General features: G+C 37.5%; 1 pseudogene; it reads right to left on the bottom strand.

Annotated features, from left to right (window-relative positions):
- Positions 1-9249: 9249 nt before the first annotated feature.
- On the bottom strand, positions 9250-9607 carry LOC133085312 (protein BEX4-like; annotated as a pseudogene).
- Between the last annotated feature and the right edge of the window lie 3218 nt (positions 9608-12825).

The following is a 12825-nucleotide window of genomic DNA, read 5'->3' as shown; positions in this document are numbered from 1 at the left end:
AAATTAATGCACAGAAATCTCTTGCATTCCTATACACTAATGATGAAAAATCTGAAAGAGAAATTATGGAAACACTCCCATTTACCATTGCAACAAAAAGAATAAAATACCTAGGAATAAACCTACCTAGGGAGACAAAAGATCTGTATGAAGAAAACTATAAGACACTGATGAAAGAAATTTAAGATGATACCAACAGATGGAGAGATATACCATGTTCTTGGATTGGAAGAATCAATATTGTGAAAATGACTATACTACCCAAAGCAATCTACAGATTCAATGCAATCCCTACCAAATTACCAATGGCATTTTTTACAGAACTAGAACAAATCATCTTAAAATTTGTATGGAGACACAAAAGACCCTGAATAGCCAAAGCAGTCTTGAGAGAAAAAAATGGAGCTGGAGGAATCAGACTCCCTGACTTCAGACTATACTACAAAGCTACAGCAATCAAGACAATATGGTACTGGCACAAAAACAGAAACATAGATCAATGGAACAAGATAGAAAGCCCAGAGATAAACCCATGCACCTATGGTCAACCAATCTATGACAAAGGAGGCAAAGATGTACAATGGAAAAAAGACAGTCTCTTCAATAAGTGGTGCTGGGAAAACTGGACAGCTACATGTAAAAGAATGAAATTAGAACACTCCCTAACACCATACACAAAAATAAACTCAAAATGGATTCTAGACCTAAATGTAAGACCGGACACTATAAAACTCTTAGAGGAAAACATAGGAAGAACACTCTTTGACATAAATCACAGCAAGACCTTTTTTGATCCACCTCTTAGAGTAATGGAAATAAAAACAAAAATAAACAAATGGGACCTAATGAAACTTAAAAGCTTTTGCAAAGCAAAGGAAACCATAAACAAGACGAAAAGACAACCCTCAGAATGGGAGAAAATATTTGCAAATGAATCAACGGACAAAGGATTAATCTCCAAAATAGATAAACAGCTCATGCAGCTCAATATTAAAGAAACAAACAACCCAATCCAAAAATGGGCAGAAGACCTAAATAGACATTTCTCCAAAGAAGACATACAGATGGCCAAGAAGCACATGAAAAGCTGCTCAACATCACTAATTATTAGAGAAATGCAAATCAAAGCTACAATGAGGTATCACCTCATACCAGTTAGAATGGGCATCATCAGAAAATCTACAAACAACAAATGCTGGAGAGGGTGTGGAGAAAAGGGAACCCTCTTGCACTGTTGGTGGGAATGTAAATTGATACAGCCACTATGGAGAACAGTATGGAGGTTCCTTAAAAAACTAAAAATAGAATTACCATATGATCCAGCAATTCCACTACTGGGCATATACCCAGAGAAAACCATAATTCAAAAAGACACATGCACCCCAATGTTCATTGCAGCACTATTTACAATAGCCAGGTCATGGAAGCAACCTAAATGCCCATCGACAGATGAATGGATAAAGAAGTTGTGGTTCATATATACAATGGAATATTACTCAGCCATAAAAAGGAACGAAATTGAGTCATTTGTTGAGACGTGGATGGATCTAAAGACTGTCATACACGGTGAAGTAAGTCAGAAAGAGAAAAACAAATATCGTATATTAACGCATGTATGTGGAACCTAGAAAAATGATACAGATGAACTGGTTTGCAGGGCAGAAGTTGAGACACAGATGTAGAGAACAAACGTATGGACACAAAGGGGGGAAAACTACAGTGGGGTGGGGATGGTGGTGTGCTGAATTGGGCGATTGGGATTGACATGTATACACTGATGTGTATAAAATTGATGATAAGAACCTGCAGTATAAAATAAGAACCTGCAGTATAAAAAAACAAAGAAAAACAACTAATACTTAACTTTCTTTGGGTTATTTGTATGGAAATATGTTAATATAAATGTTTCAGACATTACATGAAATTTCTAAAAATCTTATATGTTCTGGTTTAATGTAAGTCATAATTCTAGTTAATACTTTAAAATGTATATCTCAAAAATAACTAAATTTCCTTGTCAATTGCATTATTATGAACTTTCATCAAATCTTTAACCATGGTCATTTTTAAGTCTTTTGTCATTTACAGAGAGTTCTGGGTGTACTCTGATGCTTTTGCAAAAATGTTCCTATAAAAGGGTTTCATCTTCAAGGAATTCATGGAAAAGACTGACAAGTACAGGTTTCTAGTAACTGACTATACTGCTGAACTGAATGAATAAGCATTTTCAGAACTCTAACGGAAAACTGATGAATTCATAAAAGTGCTAACAAAAGATCAAGATGAAAAAAAAATTAATTACATGGGACTGAGTGAACTGATGAGGATGATTATAATTTTTGTGACTTTCTGTTTGAATAAAAAAAAAAATCCCACAAAGACTCAGAGGCAAAAAAAAAAAAAATTTTCCTTTAAAAAGATTGTTTTGATATTTATGGTTCTTTGCACTTTAGAATCAGCTTCGTCAATTTCTATAAAATGTCTGCTAGTATTTTGATTGGGATAACATTAAATCTGTATATTAATTTGTGGATAATTGGCACCTTAACAGTATTGAATCTTACAATCCCTAAGTATGGCATCTCTCTCCACTTATTTAAATCTTCTTAGTTTCCTTCAGCAATGCTTTATCAGTTTTAGCTACAGATCTTATACATATTTTGTTAAATTTATTCATAAATATTTTGTATTTGGGGATGATACTATATATTATATTGTTTTTAAATTTCAATTTTCAATTGCTCATTGCTAGTGTATAGAATACATTGAATTCTGTATAGTGAAAAAAAAAAAAAAAAAAACCTTGGCTGATTCAGTCTAATCTAGTACTCTTATTTTGCAAGAAATGTAGAAAACTGAAATGACTTTGGGGATTTCTTAGATTACTTGGAGTAGGAGAGCTTCTTTTAAGTTCACTATTTTCTTTAAATAAATGGTTTATTTTATTTCCACTCATGAGCTCTCTATAAGCTAAAATAATAAGCAGGCCTTTTTTCTTGTTTTAGAATTGTGTCCTATAGAGCCCCCTCAAAATGTATTTCAGCCATGGTTACTAACAAAGCAAGAGATGAAAATCCCTTAAGCTTCAAGGATTACCTGTTGGTCATATAACCAGCTTTTCCCTTCCAGAATTCAGTCCCCAAAACATTTAACTCAAGTACCTATTCACAGTGTTTTTAAGATCATATCAAGAAAATATATTTATATACCATATAATTAGTGCTCCACTTACATAATACATTTATTATCTAGTTTGTGTTATATGTATAAAGACTACAACTGATCAGAGTTCTGTTTAAACGTTTCTTGATTCACTCTTTAGCCTTTAATTCTTCCAGCTGAGTAATCAAAACATTTTTAACCTGTTTTAATCTCTTATATTATTGCATAGCTCTTCTCTACTTACTCTCTATATCATTTCTAAACCACTTTTTAAAAAATACAATGCATCAGTCTATTAAAGCAAAAACTAGAGCTGAATAAAAAATGATTTCCCCCTGGTTCTCAAAAATGATACACTATTAAGACATTACAATAGCATGTGGTTGGTGTGATTGTCCTAGCCTTGATTAGGTAACAGAACAATTGAGATATTTAGTATGTAATCTTTCAGGAGATTCTCTGGTAAGTAAAGATGAGGACAGGTATAAAGATAGTCTCTTTATCTTGTTCATTGCATGGTAAATCCATAGACAAAAATATGGCTGTTGTTCTTTATGTGATGTAGGAAAATCATTCAATAATACCAGTGAAGCCATGAATTGGCTGCAGAGCTGATGGACATATTCACCACCTAAGCACTACATTGGAACAGTTAGTAACAGGGTTGAGTAGATTTCATAAACTTTCTGGAATAGCAATTGAGGCTGAGAACTAAACAAATGGAGCCTAGGAACCAAATGAATAAACGAATGAATTAATGAGCTGTTTCTTCCTATTGTCACAGATCACCCATGCCTTCTCATTTTCCTCCTAAAAAAGAGGATCTCAGCTGCTCATTAGACCCGTTAGAGAGAGGCAGTGTAGCATAGTGGTTAAGAACATAGACTCTAGAGGTAGCCTACCTGGGTTTAAGCCCTGATTCCATCACTAGTTGCATAACCTAAACAAGTTACTTAAACTCTCTAAGTCTCAATTTCGTCATCTTTAAAGTAGAAAAGATACTAGTGTTTACCTAATAAAATTGTTATGAGTCTTAAACGAGTTAATATTAGTAAAGTCTTTAGAAAAGTATACAACACATACAGTAACTTCTATAAAAATATTCACTGAATAGTTAAATGACAATAATAAATCCAAAAATACTGTTTCTTTGACTTTACTATGTAGCCTTCTTATTTGTTTCTATCATTTCAATTAGTTTATCATCATAATAATCATTAACACTATTATTATTATTATCCCAAAATAATCTTGACAAGCTAATTGTCTCAAAATCTATTAGTCTAATCTATAAATGTGAGAAGTAAATATCATTACATGGATTTTAAAAATAAATTAACTTAAATTAAAATATATCATTACATGGAGATACTATAGGATCTCAAGCCTAATTTCAGGCTTTTCCCAAGAACCCCTCATAACAGACAAAGGAAGTCAAAGTAATGAAACAAAGTGATTCAAAGTAATGAAACAGTTTTATCTACTAATAATTCATATAGGCATTATGTCGATTATATCTCAATTTTTTAAAATAATCTATACAGGCAAAAGAACACTGACCTTCAAATAGCCAGCTAGAAAATTCTATACTTATTCCAATGATGCTGTTGTGCAGAAAATGTGGGGCACTCACATCTATAAAACACTGGAGCTGGAAAAGTAAATATGTTTATTTTAGAGATATACATTTGTATTTAGCAAAAAATATTTGTAGCAGGTATGACTCCAGGTCCACAAATTCAGGGATACAAGAAATAGTGTTTCCTTAGTTTCTTTTAATCATCTGAAATCTGATGATTTCAGGGATACAGAAAATAGTTTGTTGTCTTATTTTCTTTTAATCGTCTGAAATCTGACTTTGAGCCCCATTCTGCCAGGCTGCTGGAGAAATGCCATTCCACCCACTATTTGGGTTCCCGATTCCCAAGTTGTGTCAAGATCCTGTGATCTTTCAGTGCTGAAGCATGAGAGAGTTTCTCAGTCATCTACCCAAACTGCTTAAGAAGCCCAATGTCCCAATAGATCGTGGTTCCTTCTGGTTTAGCATCTCACTTCTTCTATGCACACTTGGAGCACTGGAGTCAGAGGCAATGCTAGGAGTCCCTGTGCCTGGGACCCAGGTTTCTGATAAACACAAGTCTCAGTGACTTTTATCCCCAACCCAGTCTCTAGTATCTTTTCCTTATCTCTCTCTGTTTGTCTATTCTTCTCCTTCTTACCCCTCCAGGACATAAATTAAACTCGGTGGAGGTCATATACTATCAAAATCAAAAAAAGATTTATTGACATCAAAATTTGTATTTATAGCCTACAATAAACATCTGAAGCAAGGAGTTTCTAAAAAGGCCTGGCCATGCACTTGGGTTGGAGAAGCAGAAATAAGTACATGGCAAAATACAAATTATTACTTTCAAAAATTATCCTGCCACACATCAAAAACCCAATTTAATGGCTTTTCTTATTTGAAGGACTTGGCTCTGAATAACTTTTGACTACTTCAAAAAATAAAATTTACTCTCAGTCAATTCCATCTTGTATAGACATTCAAAAGACTCTGTGACCCTGAGATAGAACTGGCAGGATTCATTCTTAAATCACAAAAAAATAATGTTGACTTGGAAATACGAAAACACGCTTTTTATTTTACAAGCGATATAGTGACTGTCTTAGTTCAGGCTACTATAACAAATTACCATATACTGGGTGGCTTAAACAACAAACTTTTATTTCTCACAGTTCTGGAGGCTAGAATTCCAATGTCAAGATAGCAGCAGATTCAGTGTCTGGTGAGAGCCTACTTCCTGGTTCATAGATGTCCATCTTCTTGCTGTGTCCTCACATGGTGGAAGAACAGGAGTGCTCTCTGGGGTCTCTTTTAAGGTCACCACTCCCATTCATGAGGGTTCCACCTTCATGACCTAACCACCTCCCAAACGTCCCACCTCCTAATACCAGCACATTAGGGGTTAGGGTTTCAACCGATGAATTGGGAGGAGGGGGGATATAAACATGCAGTCCATAACAGTGACCATCACAAATCAAGAAATAATAGCTCATGCTTTCCAAATACTTACTAGAGGCCACTTACATCAACTTATGAAATCCTCACAACAATTCATGAGATAAATCCCATAAATATCTTCATTTATATATGAGGCACCTGAGTCACAACGAAGTTAAGCAGTTGAGAAATGTCACATATCTGGTGAAAGCCTGGGTGCCAAGTCTGTCCACCAACCCTACCTAGTGGTGCTGCTCCAAGTAGAGAGCCAGGATGTAAACCCATAGTGAACATCAGCACCAGGCAATCAGCAAGATATTGTTGTTGTTGTTATTTAACAAAGCAATCAAAAGAGATAGACACTTTTCTCCAGGCACAGATGCTCACTATTTCACCAACTGCTCCATTCCATGTTTGCTCAAAATGTTAGAGAATTCTTCCTTGTGATGAGGTGTAATTACCTGCCCACTGTCTTAGAGTCTGCTCTCTGAAGCTGCACAGAGTAAGTCTGCTCTTGCACGACAACCCCTTAAACCTTAAATGCAGATTTCATATGTTGAAAAATTCATGTGTTGAAATTTCTATGTGATGGTATTTGGATATGAAGCCTTTGGGGGTGATTAGGTCATGAGGGTGGAGCCCTCATAAATGAGACTAGTGCCCTTATAAAAAGAGGCCAGAGAGCTTTCTCACTGTCTTTCCACCATATGAGGGTACAATGAGAAGCCAGGCATCTGCAACCCAGAAGAGCGTCCTCACCCGAACTTAACTGTGCTGGCACCCTGATCTTTGACTTCCAGCCCCAGAACTGTGTGAAATAAATTTCTGTTGTTTAAAAGCCACCCAGCCAAACTATTTTAAATTCAATATAGAAAAATATCCCCCCAGATTCATTTTATTAAATTTTTATTTTGCAATGTTTGTTCCTTTGATTTGACATCTTTCTTCTGCAGTAAGATGTCACTGTCAGGTCTTATAATTTACTTTTAACAAGCAAAGCAGAACTCAGCCTTGAATCCTTCAACGGGGAGAACTATTTAGTTTGATTCAGTTTCACTATATAATGGACTCTATAAAGCTTATTAAATACTAATTTAAAAACAAAAGTAAGCATGGTAATTAACCATGTAACCATATAAAAGACTGATGTGAATAGCAAAAACATTGGATATGTACTTATCAAAATGTTAACAGTGATGATTGGTGGGAATATAGGTGATTGTTTTCTCCCTAAAAAATTAAAATTTTAAAAAAATTATTATGCTTTTATAATGAGATGAAAATAAACATTTTATTTAAAGGGAGTTTGAATGTTCCCGGTAGCTAGAGCTGCCTTGTCGTGGGGAGAATAGGTAATGATTAAATTTTGCCTCAAAGTCTGGATTTAAATAAGGATTAAATTAAACATATAACTTTAATTTTAAAAAAAAGCCCCCGAGTCTATGGTTTTGTTCTAACAGCCTGAGCAAAGACAATCTGGTTTCTAACGGGCCATCGCAAAAAATTGACTAGTTCCTGAATAGAACTGCTGTGAACGTTGATTTTGATAGAATGTGTCTGCCACCTACTGTAATTTTTGTGAATGACCAGCCAGCAAGCTTCTTTTATCTTTAAAAGAAAAAAAAAAAAAACTTGGAATAAAACCTCATTAACACTGTTCTAAGAACTGAGAGAAGTGCTGCAAAGAGTACCTCTAGGCCTTGAGATGACCCAAGCATTACAGCTCTTTTCTACCTTATGATCAAAAAGGATAGAGACAATAAATAAGGTGGTTGGAAGCCAAACCTCACTTTTGTTATTGATAAGCTGATGTTGGCCCATGTTATATGTACAGAAGTATGAAAGCTACATGCTCTGAAGGCTCAACCCCAAATTAGACCCACTGCTAAGGGTTCAAACAGTGCTTAACCACCACAGACCTTCCCAAGTAGAAGCCTGTCCCTAAAACTCTTAGTGCCTGGAGGAACAGAGAAGAATGAACACTGCCTGAGGGCAGGAAGCAGAGAGAGAAATGCCCACCTCCTCCCTCCACACCCTCATCCAACATGGTAAAACATCCCCAGCCCCACCGTGCTGGCTGAACATATGTCCATCCACGAGGAAGGAAATGTCAGGAAGCAAGAAAGACTGGCCTTCGTCCCTCCCATCCTACCACACCCCTGCTGAAAAAAGGTCAGGAAATTGTAAATTGTTGAGAACGAGTAAGTCACGTAAACAGTAAAAGCAGGAAAGACAAAGAACAGAACAAGATCAATTTTTAAAACATTTTTCACCAACTCAGACAGCCAATAGGGAATAGAATGTTAAAGCTCTTTGTTGTGAGAAGTAAATCAGCTTTACACACATCAAGCACTTAGCACACGCCTATTTCCACCCTTAGGGAGTGAATCTTCCAAAGAGTAGAATAAACCATGTCTCTTCTCCCTCCATTGGCCTCTGATTCTGCTCAGAGTAAAACCTAAGACTCTAAGATGACCTACCAAGCTCCGTGTGATCTGGCCTCTCAGGAGCTCCCACCACATCTCCTGTCACTACACTCCTCGCCCTTCCTCCAGCATGCCAGTCAGGCCCCTCCTCAGAACCTTTTCCCTCTGTTTGGAATGCTCTTCTCCCAGGCAGTTTCATCTCTCACTCCCTCTCCCCTCATACATCCACCATCTCAGTGGGTCTCCATGGTTACAACCCCAATCACCACCACCCCACCTGCTCAGCACTCTATGCCCCATCCTTACTTCAGTTTTCTCTTTCGCACTTAGCATCACCTGACACTATAGATTTTTTTTATGGGTTTTTTGGTTTGTGTCTCTTGTCAGGCACATGCGCGGGCACACACACACACACACACACACACACTTTTTTTTGCTTTTTAAACTGCTTCATCAATTTCATATTATGAGAAGAATATTTTTTTCCTATAACTGGGTGAAATTGCCCTGCTGGACAGAAACTTTTACACTGAGACAAAACAATATTCAATTAGAAACTGGTAAGTAGAAACACCAAAAGATTTACAGAAAAAGTAATCACAAAATTACAAACTTGTAGAGCAGAGGCCACATTGTTAACCTCAGGGGAAAATTTAGGATTCAAGGTTTAAGGCAGAAGTCATACATAATGACTGTCAGGCTCAGCAGTTTGGAAGCGCACATTTGCTGCTCCCTAGTCTTTCTCCTGATTTCCATCATCTGCCCTACGTACTTGTCTACATCCTCTCCCACTTCATTGTGATCAATATGCCTGTCGGGCATGGCCCATAGAAAATTAGGGACAAGTCGCCTAGCCCCGCCCCAGCCCTACATTTCCTCCAGGCTTCTGGCCTAAGCCCCCTCCCAAATGACATGATTCCTCTCCACTCTGCACAGGGCCCTGGTCCCCTCCTTCGTTCTCCTGCTGGGCATTTTCCATGTTGAGTTTTTTTACTGCTTGTTCTTCTTTGGACACCATTGCTCCTGGGCCTATTCTGCTGTCTCCTCCTCCTCCCGATTTTCGACACGGGTGGGTCTGGGACATTTAGATCTGCAGACCTTCTCCCCCTCAGACTCTTACTCTTTGGGGCTGCCCCCACCCAGCAATCCCTCAGGGCTACTGGGAGCAGGGACCAAGGAGGGAGTGAGCAAAGTTAGGGTCTACACACATACACGCACACACACACACACTTTTGAATGAAGCTCCAGGAGACCAGAGATTGGTTTATTTTGTTCATGGCTGTATCACCAGGCTCTAGAACACATAGCAGAGCACATAGTAGATGCTCAATAAATGTTTGTGGCATGATGGACATAATAAATGAACATCTTGCCCAGTTTTCTAAAAGTGTGGTTTACGGACTCTTTCTAAGTCACCTGGTTATAGTATTGTCGACTAAAAAATTATGCACAACCTAAAAGTTGAGAGTTATGTTTTATTCGGCAGGATTTTTAGGACTTCAAGCTCGGGAGGCAGCATCTCAAGTAACCCTGAGAGAACTGCTGAAGGAGGCAAGTGCGGGAGCCAGAATATATAGGAGTTTTGCAACAAAGGGCAGGTAGTCTGAACATCAAAAGATTATTGTTAATTAAAGAAGACCAGATATGTCATGTTAAGGAATTTAGCACTTTTCTATGTATGGGAAGAGGCAAGAGTCTGGGCTCACTGAAATCATTCCTTTGATAGGCACCTCAGCTAACTGGGACCAGTATCCTGTGTTTTCTCAGGGCTCACCGTGGGGAGTGGCTGCAGTCTGATGGCTACGAGATGGCAGGTATTCTTTGTTTCTTTCCCGAGTTCCCTCAGGGCTCACAAACTCACCTTGGCTGGTGGCTGCAATCTCTGATGATTGTGACATCCTTTGTTTACTGATATGGCAGGCAATATTCCATTTCTCAGTACGCTTATGGAAAAATGCTGAGGCCCACTCCAGACCTCCTGAATTAAAATCTCTCAGGTTGGGTGAGGAAATTTTCATCTGCCTGGCACACAAAAGTTTGAGAACAATTAATCCAAGCCTAACCCAGTCATTTCACAGGAAGGGTATGATGGCCAAGACTACAGAGCTAGTTTGTAGAAAACAAGGACTACAACTACCATTTCATGCTCTTTCCATTGCAAATTATTTTCACTCGTAGCATCCAAAATGGTGTTAAGTTCTCCAAAATCGTGTTCAGTTGGAAAACGACACTAGTCTTTGGGGTTCCTACAAGGAGGCCATACAACACTAATTAAAATATTTATTTCTGACAAATTGTTGCAAAATGAAAACAGTAACCAAAAAACATGCAAAATTGTAAAGATTATATACAATTTTCAGGAAAATATAAATTTTAACAGTAGAATTTTATCTTATTCTTTTGACCCCAAATTTTCACCACTACATTTCCCTGCTGTACTAAAGAGTAATAATTCATTTAAGTGATTTTTACTGAGCACCCCTGCTCTGTTCTAGAGCAGCAATAACAAAAAGACAAAGTCCCTGCTCTCATGGAACAGCCACTGGGGAAACACTTGGGGAAACAGTCAATAAACACAAAGATAAGTATATAATTCAGAGAGTCATTAGTGCTATGAAAGAAAAATGAAGCAAGTTACTGAGATCGAAGGCAACAGGAGCAGGATGGGAAGGGAGAAGGGATGCTATTCTTTATATCAGGGGTTCAGGAAGGCCTCTCAGAGGGGATCGCATGTGAACAGAGACCTGGATGAAGGAAGGAAAGAAGTCAAAGCAAGGTCAAGTGCCCTGAGTCAGAAGATTCATATTCAGGTGATTTATTTAAAAAATGTTCCCCAAGTGTTTGTATAGAGAAAAGAGAACCCTTGTGCACTGTTGATGGGAATGTAAATTGGTGCAACAACTATAAAAAAACATTATGGAGGTTCCTCAAAAATTTTAAAGTAGAACTGTCATATGATCCAGGATTCCACTTCTGAGTATTTATCTGAAGGAAATGAAATCACTTATCTTGAAAAGACATCTGCACCCCTCGTTCATTGCGACATTATTTACAATATCCAAGACATAGAAACAGCCTAAGTGTTCATCAACAGATGAATGGATAAAGAAAATGCGGTATGTATGTATACAATGGAATACCATGAAGCCATTAAAGAGAAGAAAATCTTGCCATTTGCAGCAACATGGATAGACCCAGAGGGCATTATGCTAAGTGAAATAAGTCAGACTGAGAAAAACAAGTACTGTAGGATTTCACCTGTATGTGGAATCAAAAAAAAACCAAACTCATAGATACAGAGAACAGATCGGTGGTTTCCAGAGGCAGGGTGTGGGAGGGTTGGAAAATGGATGAAGGTGGTCAAAAGGTACAAACTTCCAGTTATAAGATAAATAGGTGCTGGGGATGTGAAGTACAACATGGTGACTATAGTTAATAATGCTGCCTTTAATATTTGAAAGTTGCTGAGAGTAGATCTTAAAAGTTCTCATCACATACACACACAAAATTGTAACTATGTGAGGTGAAGGATGTTAACTAGACTTATTGTGGTGATAATTTCACACCATATGCAAACATCAAATTATTATGTTGCACTCCTGAACTAATGCAATGTTGTATGTCAATTATACCTCAATTTAAAAATCATTATGTACATCTAAAACTAATACAATGTTATATGTCAATTATATCTTTATTAAAAATTAAATTTTAAAATGGCTCATGGGAACAATATTTCCTGAGTTCTTGCCAAAAAAAACAAGAAGGAGAAGAAGAAAGAAAAAAGAAAAAAAGAAAGAAAATGATCCCAAGAGAAACTAGTAAGAGAGTTGGGGAAGCAGGATAGGGAGGGAAGAAAGACAGGAAAGGGTGCGATCTCATGGGCCTCAGCCAGATCCTTCAGGGGACCTCTGGAATGTAGATTATTGCTCAGAGTTTAGAGTTTATCCCAACTGGAGTCAAAGGAGCTGGTTTTCATACTTCGGCAGCAGTTGAGGACTGGGCAGGTTGGTGCAGGAGGAATGTAAACTCCCTGTCAATTCCTTTTGCCTTTGCCTAAGCAAAGCAGCTCTAATACTGATTTCACTTCCTTAGGCTATATACCCAGAAGTTACACTAAGTGAAATAAGCCAGACACAGAAAGGCAAATACTGGATGATCTCACTTACATGCGGAATCTAAAAAATTGAACTCACCGAATAATCAGAAAATAGAACAGTGGTTGCCAGGGACTGG

The sequence above is a fragment of the Eubalaena glacialis genome, chromosome 2 (assembly GCF_028564815.1).
Source record: "Eubalaena glacialis isolate mEubGla1 chromosome 2, mEubGla1.1.hap2.+ XY, whole genome shotgun sequence".
Lineage (NCBI taxonomy): Eukaryota > Metazoa > Chordata > Mammalia > Artiodactyla > Balaenidae > Eubalaena > Eubalaena glacialis.
This window is presented reverse-complemented; position numbering and strand designations above follow the sequence as displayed.